General features: G+C 53.7%; 1 long non-coding RNA gene and 1 other non-coding gene across 2 annotated transcripts; one reads left to right on the top strand and one right to left on the bottom strand.

Moving 5' to 3' along the window:
- Positions 1 to 276: 276 nt before the first annotated feature.
- On the bottom strand, positions 277 to 4,134 carry LOC123809574. The gene is made up of 3 exons (XR_006784026.1): positions 3,953 to 4,134; positions 1,830 to 1,914; positions 277 to 481 (listed from the first exon to the last, which is right to left on the bottom strand). It is a non-coding gene; the product is annotated as an uncharacterized LOC123809574 (long non-coding RNA).
- Positions 4,135 to 9,474: 5,340 nt separating this feature from the next.
- LOC123809826 lies at positions 9,475 to 9,605 on the top strand. The gene has a single exon (XR_006784115.1). It is a non-coding gene; the product is annotated as a small nucleolar RNA SNORA51 (small nucleolar RNA).
- The last annotated feature ends 2,906 nt before the right edge of the window (positions 9,606 to 12,511 follow it).

The raw sequence follows: 12,511 nt of genomic DNA, 5'->3' as shown, positions 1-12,511 counted from the left end.
TGGGTCTGCCTCACTTCTGTCCACACCACTCTGCCCGCCCTGGTCCGAGACGCTGCCTCCTCCCCGCTGAGCCATTGCAACAGCCTCCAAAGCAGGGCCATCCAAACTTTAGGTGTCTCGGCCACACTGGAAGAAGAGGGGTTGTCTTGGGCCACACACGGAATACATTGTGACACGTAATCACAAAAACATCTCATAATGTTTTCAGTAAATTTATGATTTTGTGTTGAGCCACATTCATCGCCATCCTGAGCCACCTGTGGTCTGGGGGCTACAGGCTGGACATTCCCACTCCAATTCCTTGCATCCGCTTTTGCTCCTTTCCAGTGCTGTCTTCTCTGTGATCTTTTAAAATATGATCATAACATTTGTATGTTTAAAACCCTTCACTGGGTTCCCAGGGCTCCAAGGATCACATCTAACATCGAGGCTGTGGCTTACAGGGCTCTGAGTGATCCTTCTCCTTTCTGATCATGGAAACCTAGTGAGAAGACGAGATCGGGCATGTTCAGGGTGATATGTCTGTAGACACAGCAAGTGATAAGAAAGTCACTTTAGCCCTGGCTGGCATATCTCAGTGGATTGAGCGTGGGCTGCAAACCAAAGCATTGCAGGTTTGATTCCCAGTCAGGGCACATGCCTGGGTTGCAGGCCACGGCCCCCAGCAACTCCACATTGATCTCTCTCTCTCTCTTTCTCCCTCCCTTCCCTCTCTAAAAACAAATAAATAAAATCTTTTTAAAGAAGTGACTTTAAGAGGCCGCACAGCAGAGCTGAAAATCACATTGGGCTAACAGCCACCAGCTGGGGTTCTAACACGGATTTCATCATTTCCAAAATAGTGCCTGTCACGGAGCTTCAGTGTCTTGCTCCTTAGCACAGGGAGACAATGTCCAACATGTCCTCAGTGTCCAAGTACAGGGAGTCCTACCGTCGGCGCTGACTCCTGTTCTAGCAGAAAGAGCAACGCCTGCCCCAGGCTCCCGGACTCGCCCTGCCCGCATCCTGCCAGCCTCCCCACCTCTGGTGCGATTGCAGAGTAAACACCCTGTCGTCACCGCCAAACCAGCAGCTGACAGGTCTGCTCGGGAGGTTAAGAAATACGAGAAGTGAAGATGTGCTACGCTTCTAGCGCAGACAGGAGCCGGGTCCTCCGGAAGCTCCTTCCCTTCCGGGCCTTCGGAATCAGGGAGTCAATGCCATGCAAGCGCCCAAAGCCGTGGACACCACAGGACGGGGCTGTGCGTGGACGGGGGCTGCTAGCCCTTGGCCCATCCCCCACGGGGGGGGATGGGTCTGGGCCCAATCCGATGTGGGTATGTCAGGGATTCTGGGAATTCTCGTCAAGCAAAATCACTTCTCTACAACAGGAAGGCCTGAATCGCACACACAGACCAGCTCTCTGGTTTCCCCACCCTGCTCCCGGACCCCAAGCCTTCCCTTCTCCCCACTGCACGCCAGGGGCCAGTGCTTCCCCTGCAGGAGGAGTGCCCTCTCCGACCAGAAAGGCCCAGCTGCGCCCCGCCCCGGGCTGCCCTCACTGGCAAGCCCTGCCGCGTGGGGTCTGCTGGGCTTCTGGGGGCAGCACAAGGACACCCAGAACTGAGAGACGTTTGTCCCTAGGGATGCTGCAGCCCCATTGGGTCGTTATACTGCCCGTGGGCATCATGCCAGCAAGGACTCTCCTCCCACACGTAGGAAGCTGAGGAGGAAATGTGTGAAAAAGATCACCCTGCAAACAAAAATATCGCATTTCCACAAAACCTGAGCTATAATAGGCATCCTCAGAGAGTCATGCTTAGTTGGTCAAACCTCCAGTACTGACTGACCTGCCAGCTCGCTCAGCCTGGGGTAGACCATTAACACTGTGCACTTTGGTTCCGGCTGGTGTAGCTCAGTGGATTGAGCGCTGGCCTGCAAACAAAAGGGTCACAGGTTCAAGTCCCAGTGAAGGCGCATGTGTGGGTTGCGGGCCAGGTCCCCGGTGGGGGGCATACGAGAGGCAACCACATATTGATGTTTCTCTCCCTCTGTTTCCTCCCCTTCCCCTCTCTCTAAAAATAAACAAATAAAATCTAAAAAAAAAGAAGACTGTGTGCTTTGTTTAAGCAAAGAGCTAGTCCACATCCAGGGCTTCAAGCACTGGATGTGGTTTGGGGGCTTTGGGGGCTGTTTCCTTCCAGAGTCGTTGCCTTTTCCGAACTCACACAAAGGCCCTGTGCAAGCTAGTGCTGGCTCTAGCGTCACAGGCCAGATCCGGAGAGGAGTGGCCGTCTCAGGAAGAGACACAGTTCGTGTTGTGCCTTTGGCCTTCTCCTTTTCTGAACGCCCTGCAAAACGTTGTCTTATTCATCCAGCACAGTATTTGCTCGTTTACTTAGTACAGATGTATCGCCCATTGTTTCTGTGCTGGGCAAAGTGCTACCTCGGGTTGTAACAGAAAACATTTCCCAGGAGATAACACTATCATTAGGACAGTGAAAGGAGGAGGCTTCTTAAGAAAGTAATAATTCATAAAGGTGCCATGATGGAGAAGCATAGGAATGGCGAAGTGACCCAGAGCAGCCAGGCTGATACCACTCCTGGGCCTGAAGAGAAGAGGGAGGGCAAGATCGCTGGGATGTGGAGTGAGAGGGAATGACGTGGACGAGTTACTCAAAGTGCGAGGTCCCTCTCTCTGCAGGTCTGCCACCGTTACCATCTGGGAGGAGATGCGGGTGGTACTTGGAAGATTTTATAGCAATTTGACGTGACCGTCACATCAAGGGGTGTGGTTAGTGTCTGCAAATGAAGTTGGAAGTTTAGGTTTTGAATGGAAGTAGGTCCTGTTGAAGCAGTGGGAATGACAGGAAAACATCTGGGGAACTAATTCAGGTTAAGAAGCTCTCGCACCAAATTGTACGTCAACCTGCTTCTTGCTTCACTGAGAAAGTCATGCTCTCTTCCTCCTACTGAGGAAGGAAGGAAGGAAGGAAGGAAGGAAGGAAGGAAGGAAGGAAGGAAGGAAGAGGGGGGGAGGGAGGGGAGAAAGTCAGCCAGCTAAACTTTCATACGCTATGTGACAAGTAAAAAGTATGAATTCCTTAAAGGCTAGTGATGTATTCAATTGAGATTATTTTTCTCTCTTCTGAGAGAATACAGAAGCTGATCATAAACAAGTAGAATGATACACTGAAGCATGATGGTTGTCATCTACGGGGAAAGTTCTATCGGGAATGTTTGAACTACAGCATGAAGTCTCAGTGTTTCTGCAAAATAAGACAGCAGTCTGGGCTCTGGCTGGGTAGGTCAGCTGGTTAGAGCATCATCCTGACACACAAAGGTTGTGGGTTCGATCCCCGGTCAGGGCACATACAAGAATCAACCAATGAAAGCATCAATAAGTGGAACAACGAATCGATGTTTCTCTCTCTCTTTCTCTCTCTCAAATCAATAAAGAAAAATAATTTAAAAACAAAAAGCAGAAGACAGTAAGCACTGAGGAGGATGTGGAGGAACTGGAACCCTTCTATACTGCTGGTGGGAAAGCAAACTGGTACACAGAGGATCTCAGCGCCACAGCCCGGGCTAAGGTCTCAGGCTGTGTGAACTCCTTCCTGGATGAGGAAACTGAGGCACGGAGGTTGGGGAGTACCTGGAGCTCACAGCACTAATAAGTAGAACGAGCTGGGGCTTGGACCCAACAGTCTGGCTCCAGCATCTGTGCTCAGAAGCACGGTTCCAGGCCCCAGCAAGCCAGAGGAGGGACCCTGGGGGGCTGGGGGGACAGCCAGCCCCTGCCTTCCCACTGCTCCCTCTCCAGAGAGACCAGGCATCAGGAAACCGTGGTCACTCCCCTCTTCAAACTGGCTAGTCCTCAAGCCTTGCCTGTCCTTGCCCACACTCCTAAGATGCCCAAACCAATCATTGTGTTGGGTGACCCTCCTCACGTCCAGTTTGCATCTTGGCTTACCATGTGGTGGCAAGATCACGAGAGCTGGCAGACCCAGGGTCAAGTCCAAGCCTGATCCTGCTAGTGACCTTTGGATTTTTGCACAATCCGATACCCCTGTGTTGCCTTTGCCACCTCGTTGCCTCCATCCTGGACATCGCGACGGTTGATAACTGTGGGATGTTCGTGCTGCTCCCTGACTGAGGCCCTTTGCTTTCCTAGCCCATCACTGCTGCCCATGGGGCCTTCCTCGTCTGCAGACCCAGGCTGGTTCTCAGTGCCTGTCCGTGGTGTGTGTGCACACGCGCACGCACACCTCCCAAGGGAACGGGGCCCTGCAGAGTTCAGGCTGATTATTAGCTCATGGCCTGTCAGCAAAATATGTTAACAAAAGAAAGCAATTTGCTGTTATGTGTCTTGCGGTGACGTCACGGTGCTCATGTTTTCCAGAGTTCATTAGTTTTTATGTGTCCTCAGTTAATATCTAGCTCAATGGCTTTTGTGAGTGGAATGCCCCCAAACAGAAAGTCACCCTCTTAAAATATAATTGAACATGTGTGCCCGTTAATTTTGTGTTGCTGACACTGGATGTTACAATGGCTCAGGGCCAGGACCCTGGAGCTGGACTGCCTGGGTGGAAGTCCTGACTCTGCCACTTTGCTAGCCGTAAAATACTTAACAGCTTTAAGCCTCGGTTTCTTTTCTCTCCTTTCTTTTTTTTTAATCCTCACCCAAGGGTATGTTTATTGATTTTAGAGACGGAGGAAGGGACAGGGAGAGAGAGACAGAAACAGAGAGAGAGACATCAATCAGTTGCCTCCCATATGCGCCCCCACCAGGGATCGAACCTGCGACCTTCTGGTGTGCGGGATGACGCACCAACAAACTCAGCCACTCGGCCACGGCAAGCCTTAGTTTCTGGATCTGAAAAGTAGAAATCACTAGGTGAGGTGGTCTGTGTGAAAACTTACTGCGCTGCCTCGCTCAGGGCGCGCCCTCGGTCATTATTAGCCACGGTAACTATAGTGCCGTGTGCTTGTGCACTGAGGGTGCGGGGGAGCGCCTAAGCCCTGCTCCGGAGCACCCTCGGGGCGAGTGTGTGCACCCTGGGGCTCAGCTCAGGGCCCTCAGTCTGGTGAGGCCCTCGACCCCAGCGGCCCAGGCAGCATCAGTGGAGCCGTCACTTCTGCTGAGCTACGACAGTGACGTTCTGCCCTGAGTTTGGGCCACCACCAGCTGCCTAGAGCTGTCTGCGTCAAGAAGACCAGCAGCTTCCACTGGCTGGCCCGAGCGATCCAGTTTGGAGGAGAATGAGAAATGGCGGTGAGAGAAAAGGATAATACGCAGCCAGGGTAGGGGGTCACCGAAAATCAGGAAGAGGAAAGAGGAGCCAGGGTCCTGTTAGGACAAAGCCACTCACCCTCTGCCTGCACACAGCTCTGGGGAAGGGAAACTAGGCCGGGCCCCAGGCCGCAGATCTGAAGGCGGAGAATGTGGAAGAGAGTGGAGCAGCGCCCACCAGGCTGGGAGAAGGGGCTGGGGGACATGGCTGCCATCCCCTGCTCCCTGAGACTGGGGAGGAGATTATGCCCAGATCAGGAGGCCACAGGTCAGGACTCTGCCCACCCACTCCCCTTCTCCCCAGGGCCCTTTTGATCGCCAACAATAGATCAGCTCTTCGGAAAGGCAGGCAGACTCACAACGGTGTGGCCAGGGCAGGCCTCACTGCCCTTGACCATGACTGAGGGCGATGCCTGGCCCTGAAGCGCGCCCCCTTAGGCACAGCTTGTTTGGGGAGGCGCCCCAGCAGCTGCTTTATGAGCATGTGGAAAGAAAGTGAGTTCCTGACAGCTTTACTAACTTCCTTCCCCTCTAAAACGAAGGGGCTGTGAGTTCTGCTCGCTCCATGAAAGGTGGACCTCTGCTTGAGTTGTGAGAACATCGGGAGGAAGACTTGTGGGGAGGAAAGCTGGCCAAAGCCTGCAGAGACCTCCCTCTTCCTGGAGCCACAGCTTTGGGGTCTGGGCTGAGCTGCTCTCCAGCCACGGGGCTGCCAGGAAGCTGCCGGAGGAGGCAAAGGCGGGGCTTCCTCGCCTGGGAATGGGGGGGTTCACGTGAGTCACCAACCACGAGGCACGCTGACCGGTGAGGGTCAGAGGTAAATACCACTGACATGCTTAGTACGGTATGAGGCACAGGGTAGGTGGATGCCAGCCCAATGAACTTCAGAGTGTTATAGGGGATGGTCCAGCCCAAGGACAGAAGCATTTGATAAGACGCCTATGCTGCTATGTCTTAGAGGTCGAACCTTCTCCTTCTGCACCCCAAACCCTTTTTGGGGGCCCTTCAACCTCCTCACTCATGTCTGGAGTGGGAGGGGTCGCCCTGGGGCTGAGCGGCTCCAGGCACCTGACACTGCAGCAGCCCTGGTTGCTGCAAGAACCCACTGTTCCTTGTGCGGGCCACACAGAGGCCGCTGGCCTCACATGACTCCAGGAAGCCAGAAAGAACGGAAACCATTCCCATTGCACAACACTCTATCCCTCTGCCGTCCAGCCCGTGGGCAGCAGGCTCTGCTGCTGGGTGCAGGGCTGTTAGGAACCCTCCTGGACACAGCCCCCATTTCCATGGGCAGGAACTCCTCTTGGGTGTCAGCAGAGGGTTGCAAGGCATGTGAATACTCAGCCGTGTCAGGCAGAGCCAAACTCCCCCAAAGGGCCATCCCCACCTGCAGTCCTGGCGAGTGCAGCACAGACACCTCAGGAATCGGCACCCTCCCCCGTGGTCACACGGCAGACAAAAGAATGAACTCCAGCCACAAACCAGATTCCATCGCAACTGAAAAAAGCCAATCTCAGAAGTGCATATACTTTATATAACTTGGAAAACAGCTACGAAGGAAATATGTATGTAAACTCTAGATTGACATAAGGGTAAAACAAAACTATATCAAAAACGACTCAAAGGGGGTCCCCGCCAGGTTGCTTGGTTGGTTAGGGCATCATCCCAATACACCAAGGTTTCGGGTTCAATCCCCCCTGGTCAGGGCACATACAAGAAGCAACTAATGAATGTGTCAATAAGGGGGACAAATCAATGTTTCTCTCTCTCTGTGTGTCTCTCTGTCTCTCTCTTTGTCTCTCTCTCAAAGTCAGTAAATAATTTTTTTTTAAAGATGTTACTTACTTATCTTCAGAGAGAGGGGAAGGGAGGGGGAAAGACAAGGAGAGAAACATCAATGTGAGAAACATCAGTTGGTTGCCTCTTGCATGTCCCCTACTGAGGACCTGGCCTGCAACCCAGGCATGTGCCCTGACTGGGAATCGAACCAGAGACCTTTGGGTTCACAGGCCAGCACTCCATCCACTGAGCCACACCAGCCAGGGCTAAAAATGGGGCAGATATTTGCGTACCAATGCTCAGCATTATTCACAAGAGCCAAAAGGCGGAAGCCCCCCAACTGCCTATCGGTGGGTAGATGGATAACAAGGTGTGGTCTTCACAGACGACAGACCTTATTCAGCCTTAAAAAGGAACGAAATCGGACACAGGCTACAACAGGGACAAACCTCGAGGACGTGATGCTAACCAAACAGGCCGGCCGTGAGAAGACCAATACCGTAGGACAATCCCGCCTGTGGACAGGGCCTCGAGTGGTGGAGATCCCAGAGACACACAGCAGAGGGGCGGCGGCCAGGGGCTGGTGGAGGCAGAGCAGGGCGTTAGCGTTCGATGGGGACAGAGTTTCCATTTTGCAAGAGACAAAAAGAGCTCTGGACGCTGGTTGAGCAACAGCGTGAATACACTTCATACGACCAAGCTCTCCACCTAGAAGTGGCTGAGAAGGTGAGGTTCACGCTGCGTGCATTTCACCCCCATTAAACAAACAGGCAGAAAGGAAGTCCTCAAGGGAACCAGGGAGAGGGGAGTGTGGACGGGCGGGGGTGGGGGGGCTACCTGGGGTGGGGGAAGTGACGGTTTCCCGCCTCCACTGCCCGGGACCCACAGGCCCCCGTGAGCTGACAGAGCCTGTTGCTCAAACAGCCTGCACAAATAGCAAGCTGCACCCGTGTTCCTGGGAGACAGCCCGTGTTGTGTAGAGTGAGAGAGTCGCTGAGACACTCCCACCCAAAGGAAAGACGCTCGCCGCTTGTGCCTGCCACGCAGCCTTCTTCCGGGGCCGTATTGGATTCCCACGGGGAGCGCTGTGTGCTCTGCAAACACTGCTCAAGTCAGAGACCCCAGAACAAGACCCTCGGGTTCAAACGGCAGCTGAGGGCCCACGAGCCAGTCACAGGCCCACTCCGCTCCTGTATCACTTACTTCTCAACCCATTTATGAGGCTGGAGATAAGGTACATAAAGTGCCTACTCTGTGCCTGGTGCATAGTAGGAGCTTAGTAAGTTTACGCTCCCTTCCTTCCCCACTTTCCAACTGGATTTGGTCACCATGGGGGAAAATAGGCATGGGGGTGATGATACCAGGAAGGCTCCAGCCACATGCTCCACAATCCTACCCATTCAAGTCTGAATTGGGCCTCAGTTTCCGGTTTACTAAGCAAGGCAAGACTGAGGTGGGCAGGAAGAGAGGAGCTTGGTTTTGTTGGCCTTGGCTGGGTCCACGTGGCTCCGTAACTCGGGCTTCACTACCTGGTTACAGCCCACCCCCCACCTCCAGAACATCCAGCTTCAGGTACTCTGTAGGTCTTTGGCCAAGTTCAAGGCTGTCAGGAAAAGGGAGAGGCATTTCCCCAGATCGCCTGTAGGTGGCACCAGAGCCACGTGGAGCTGAGCTCGCTTTTCCTGGTCCCAGCTCAGCCTGGCAGGGCGCCTATCCAAGCCTGTGGGGAGGGTCCTCTGGCTGATGTCTTCTCTTTGGTGGGATAATCATGTGACTTTTCAGTCAAATCCAGACCCTTCCAGATGCTCTCCAGAGAGTGACGGGGCACTGTTAATACTCACGCCAGGACAACATGCACAAACTCACCTGTCCCTGGTACACCAGAACCAATTGTCACCTTACCCTCAGGTCATTTTTCTTCATCATTTCCATCCTTCCCTTTAATGTTTTTAGAACACATACACTGTTCTCTGTCCTCGAGCACTGCTGTCTTTGAAGCTGACACGGTAATGGGATGTTTTAGACCTCGTGACTTCTCCTTCACTGAAGCCTGGACCAAGTCTGTGAGCTCCCACTGCGGCGTCGGGGGTCAGCTGGGGGACGCCATCCCGTGACGAAAGAGTTCAAGATGCCAGGTGTAGAACAGCAACCTGATCTCAACTCTGTGCCCCTCAGAGCCAGCTTTACTAACCCTACCCCTGGAACCTGGCTCTGAGTGCTCTTGTGCTGTGTCTCTTTGAACTGAAGCCCAAACCAAACCAGCCAGGTCTCCTCCTCGCACCTCCTTCAGCCCGCCTTCTCCCTGTGGCACTTTTCCCTCACAATGCTGATGGAAAATGGAGGGACCTTGAAACTCTTCCTTACGTCATCAGCTTAGGGATGCTTGCCACTTGGACAACATAGTAGGATAGTTGTAATGTTGAGATCTCCCGGTGCTTACCATGGGCTGTGTTCTTACGCCGCCTCCACAGGAAGCAGAGGCAGAGTAAACCACCCCATACACACCTCAGCCCAGGCCCGTTGCCTGGTATGGACTGTAAATGGCAGGACATGAAGGGGGGAAAAAAGGAAAAAAAGGAAAAGAAAAAAAATAAAATGTTGAAATAACAAGAGTAACCCCTAATAGAGCAGTTGCTATTGTTCAAAGTGCTTTATATATTATTGAATCCTTAAAACAACCCTGAGGTATAGATACTACTATTGTCACCCCACTTCTCAGATGGGGAAATTGAGGCGCAGACGGGACAAATAGCTGGCCCAAGGTGGTGGAGGCAGGACTTGACCCGGACTGCTTCCTGTCACCTCAGTTCTCACCACACCACCCAGGACAGCGTGACACTGTGTGGCATTGAAGTATCTCCTTCTATCGGCTCGGTGGCCTTTCCTGAATAATTTAAATCTTATAAATTTGCCTCAAAGAGTACAACTAAACTAAAGCAGAAGATCAGATATAGAATGGGTGGCATTCATGAATAAATTATAAGACTCTCTGGCTTTAAATAATAATTATTTGCTTATCTTGTGACTCTTGCCGGGCTATAATGTGCCGGGGAGATGGGCTCAGTGACAGGCACAATGTGTCATCCAACCTCATCACGCTTTCCGTCATCGTGTGGGAGGCCGGACACAAGCGCGAGGAGTCTTAATGGGCTGAGACAGAGTCAGACGCCCCTCCCAGCACAGTGGGTTCCAGACGGGTGGGTTTTCCCCTCAGTTCTGCTGCACAGGGTCCTGTGAGCTTTCACCATGAGCAAAGGGAGGTGCTCAACGGTTTTCTCATAAAAATTGCCAGGGTTATAGATTAAATTAAGTGCCAGTTTGCAGCCCTGGCCAGGTAGCTCAGTTGATTAGAGCATCGTCGAAATACACCAAGGTTGTAGGTTCAATCCCCAGTGAGGGTACGTAGAAGAAATAACCAATGAATGCATCAGGAAGTGGAACAACAAACTGATGTTCCTCTCTTTGTCCTCTCTTTCTTTTTCTCTCTCTCTAAAAATCAATCAATCAATCAATCAATCAAATCTTCAAGAGATGGGTGGGCTGACTCTTCCACTGGGACCTGCCCCGGGGGGTGGGGAGGGGTCCTTGCAGCCTCTGACTCCTGCCCCACTGCGCTCCACACTGCAACTCCGGGACTGGGGTGGAGGGGGGGCGGTCACAGCCCCTGTGAACACCTGCCTGCACTCTGGGCCCTCCCCAGCCATCGCTGACACCAGATCCACCCCCAAATGTCCCTCTGTCACAGAACCCTCACCTCCCAAGAAACGTCTCCAACTCCAGTGCCTGCTGCCAGAGCTCATAGATCGGCTTCCTAGGGAAGGGCCTGGCACGTGGGAAACACTACATACCTGTTAACTGGACAGATGGACGGACAGATGAAGCAGGGCCTTCCTAGGGTGGAGCCAGGGCACGCATCTGGCTGCTGAGGACCAGAGGGCCTGGGCCAAACCCTCCTCGTCACTCAGAAGGTCCCGGGGGCCGGGGGTGAGGGAGCAGGAGACAGAGAATTGAGGGGAGGCCATCCGGACCTGGGGGGTCTGAGGGCCTTGGCTGGCAGTGGGCAGGAGGGAGAAGAGAGTTAAAAGCAGGAACCAGCCCTGGGCTGAATGAGTCATCACAACACTGAATCGCAGGAGCTGGAGTTACATGGCCCAGTGGAAAGAGTGGGAATAGTCTTGGTTGTTAAGAAGTGCTTTAGCCACGAAGACATTGGGAGACAAATAAATGTGAATGCCTAGTCCAGCTTCGCTCCCCCCCCCCAAAAAAAGGGCCCCATGCTCCAGCTGTGGATGTTGTAGGGGGCTTCTCCCCACCCCACCCCCAGACCCGGCCCCAGAGGACCCCCACCCAGAAGAGGCAAGGTGCCAGGTGCCCCAGGAGCAGTTCTGCTGTTTAACTCGTTATGCTGGCCTATCCTCCCCACCTCACCTCTTCTCACAAGGGCCCTGGGCTCACCCCCTCTCACTGCAAACCTGCACTCAGCCAGCACCAGCTGTGGGGCCGAAAGCACTGGCCAGACCCACGGACAGCTGAGCAACGAGGGCAACTGAATGGACCCCCTCAGAGTGAAATGAGGACAGTGACACGTGTCTGTCCCTTGCTGGCCCTCAGAGAATCCAGTAAACAGCGAAATGGAAGCGCACGGCTCTGTGGGAGACGGAGGTCAGCCCTTCCCTTTCGCATCCTGAGTTTGGCGTCTAAAGGCTGGGGGGAAGCTTCTCGAGCAGCCCAGGAGCTACCAGCCCCTCCTGCCCAGCAGATCGAGGTTTACATCTGACCGCGTCCCCAGCATCGCCAGCCGGCGTGGAAAACAAGCCAAGGAAAGCGCAGCTGTGCTTCCCAACTCCTGGAGGCGTGAAGCCGTCCAGCATGGCGCCAGAGACGGGGCCGTAGCAGCCCAGTGGGGTCACCTGCCGGTCAGGCCCCTTGAGCTGTCTCTCCTCTGGGAGAGGAGAGGATAATAGTTCCTTCGGTCCAAATGTCAAGTTGGGATTAATTTATATAAGTGGCAAGTCTGCTCTGTAAGCAGAAAGGAGGGTGTTCATCACCATCGCAGAGAAGCTGTCTGCGTGCCAAGGTGCTGACCTCGTCCACAAAGCTCAAAATCCACTTTCCCTTGCAGAGCCCCGAGGGGCCCCTGCCTCCACAGACCTGGCCAGCGGCAGTTCCAGTTCGGCCAGGGGGCGCCGCACCTCCCGAAGCCTTCCCCACACTCTGCCTGCGAGCATCGGAGGCTGCAGCTCGCGGCCTGTCCTCCTGATGCCCGCTTCCCCTTTGCGTTCCGTCAACACGTCCGGGAAGTGTGACCCAGTCTGTAGTTCCAAAAACATAACCAGAAAAACGGTCCCAGAAGGATCCCAAAGAGAGAAGAACATGAGGATGTTGCCCCAGAGCCAACTTAGCAGTTGACCTTGATTTGCAGAAAAGACTCTAAAGGCCAGTTTCATGGTTGGAACTCCG

Source organism: Phyllostomus hastatus, unplaced genomic scaffold, assembly GCF_019186645.2.
Source record: "Phyllostomus hastatus isolate PE091 unplaced genomic scaffold, TTU_PhHast_1.1 phas_scaffold_555, whole genome shotgun sequence".
In the NCBI taxonomy this organism is placed as follows: Eukaryota; Metazoa; Chordata; class Mammalia; order Chiroptera; family Phyllostomidae; genus Phyllostomus; species Phyllostomus hastatus.
The sequence above is the reverse complement of the archived record's forward strand: the minus strand, read 5'-3'. Positions and strand labels throughout refer to the sequence as shown.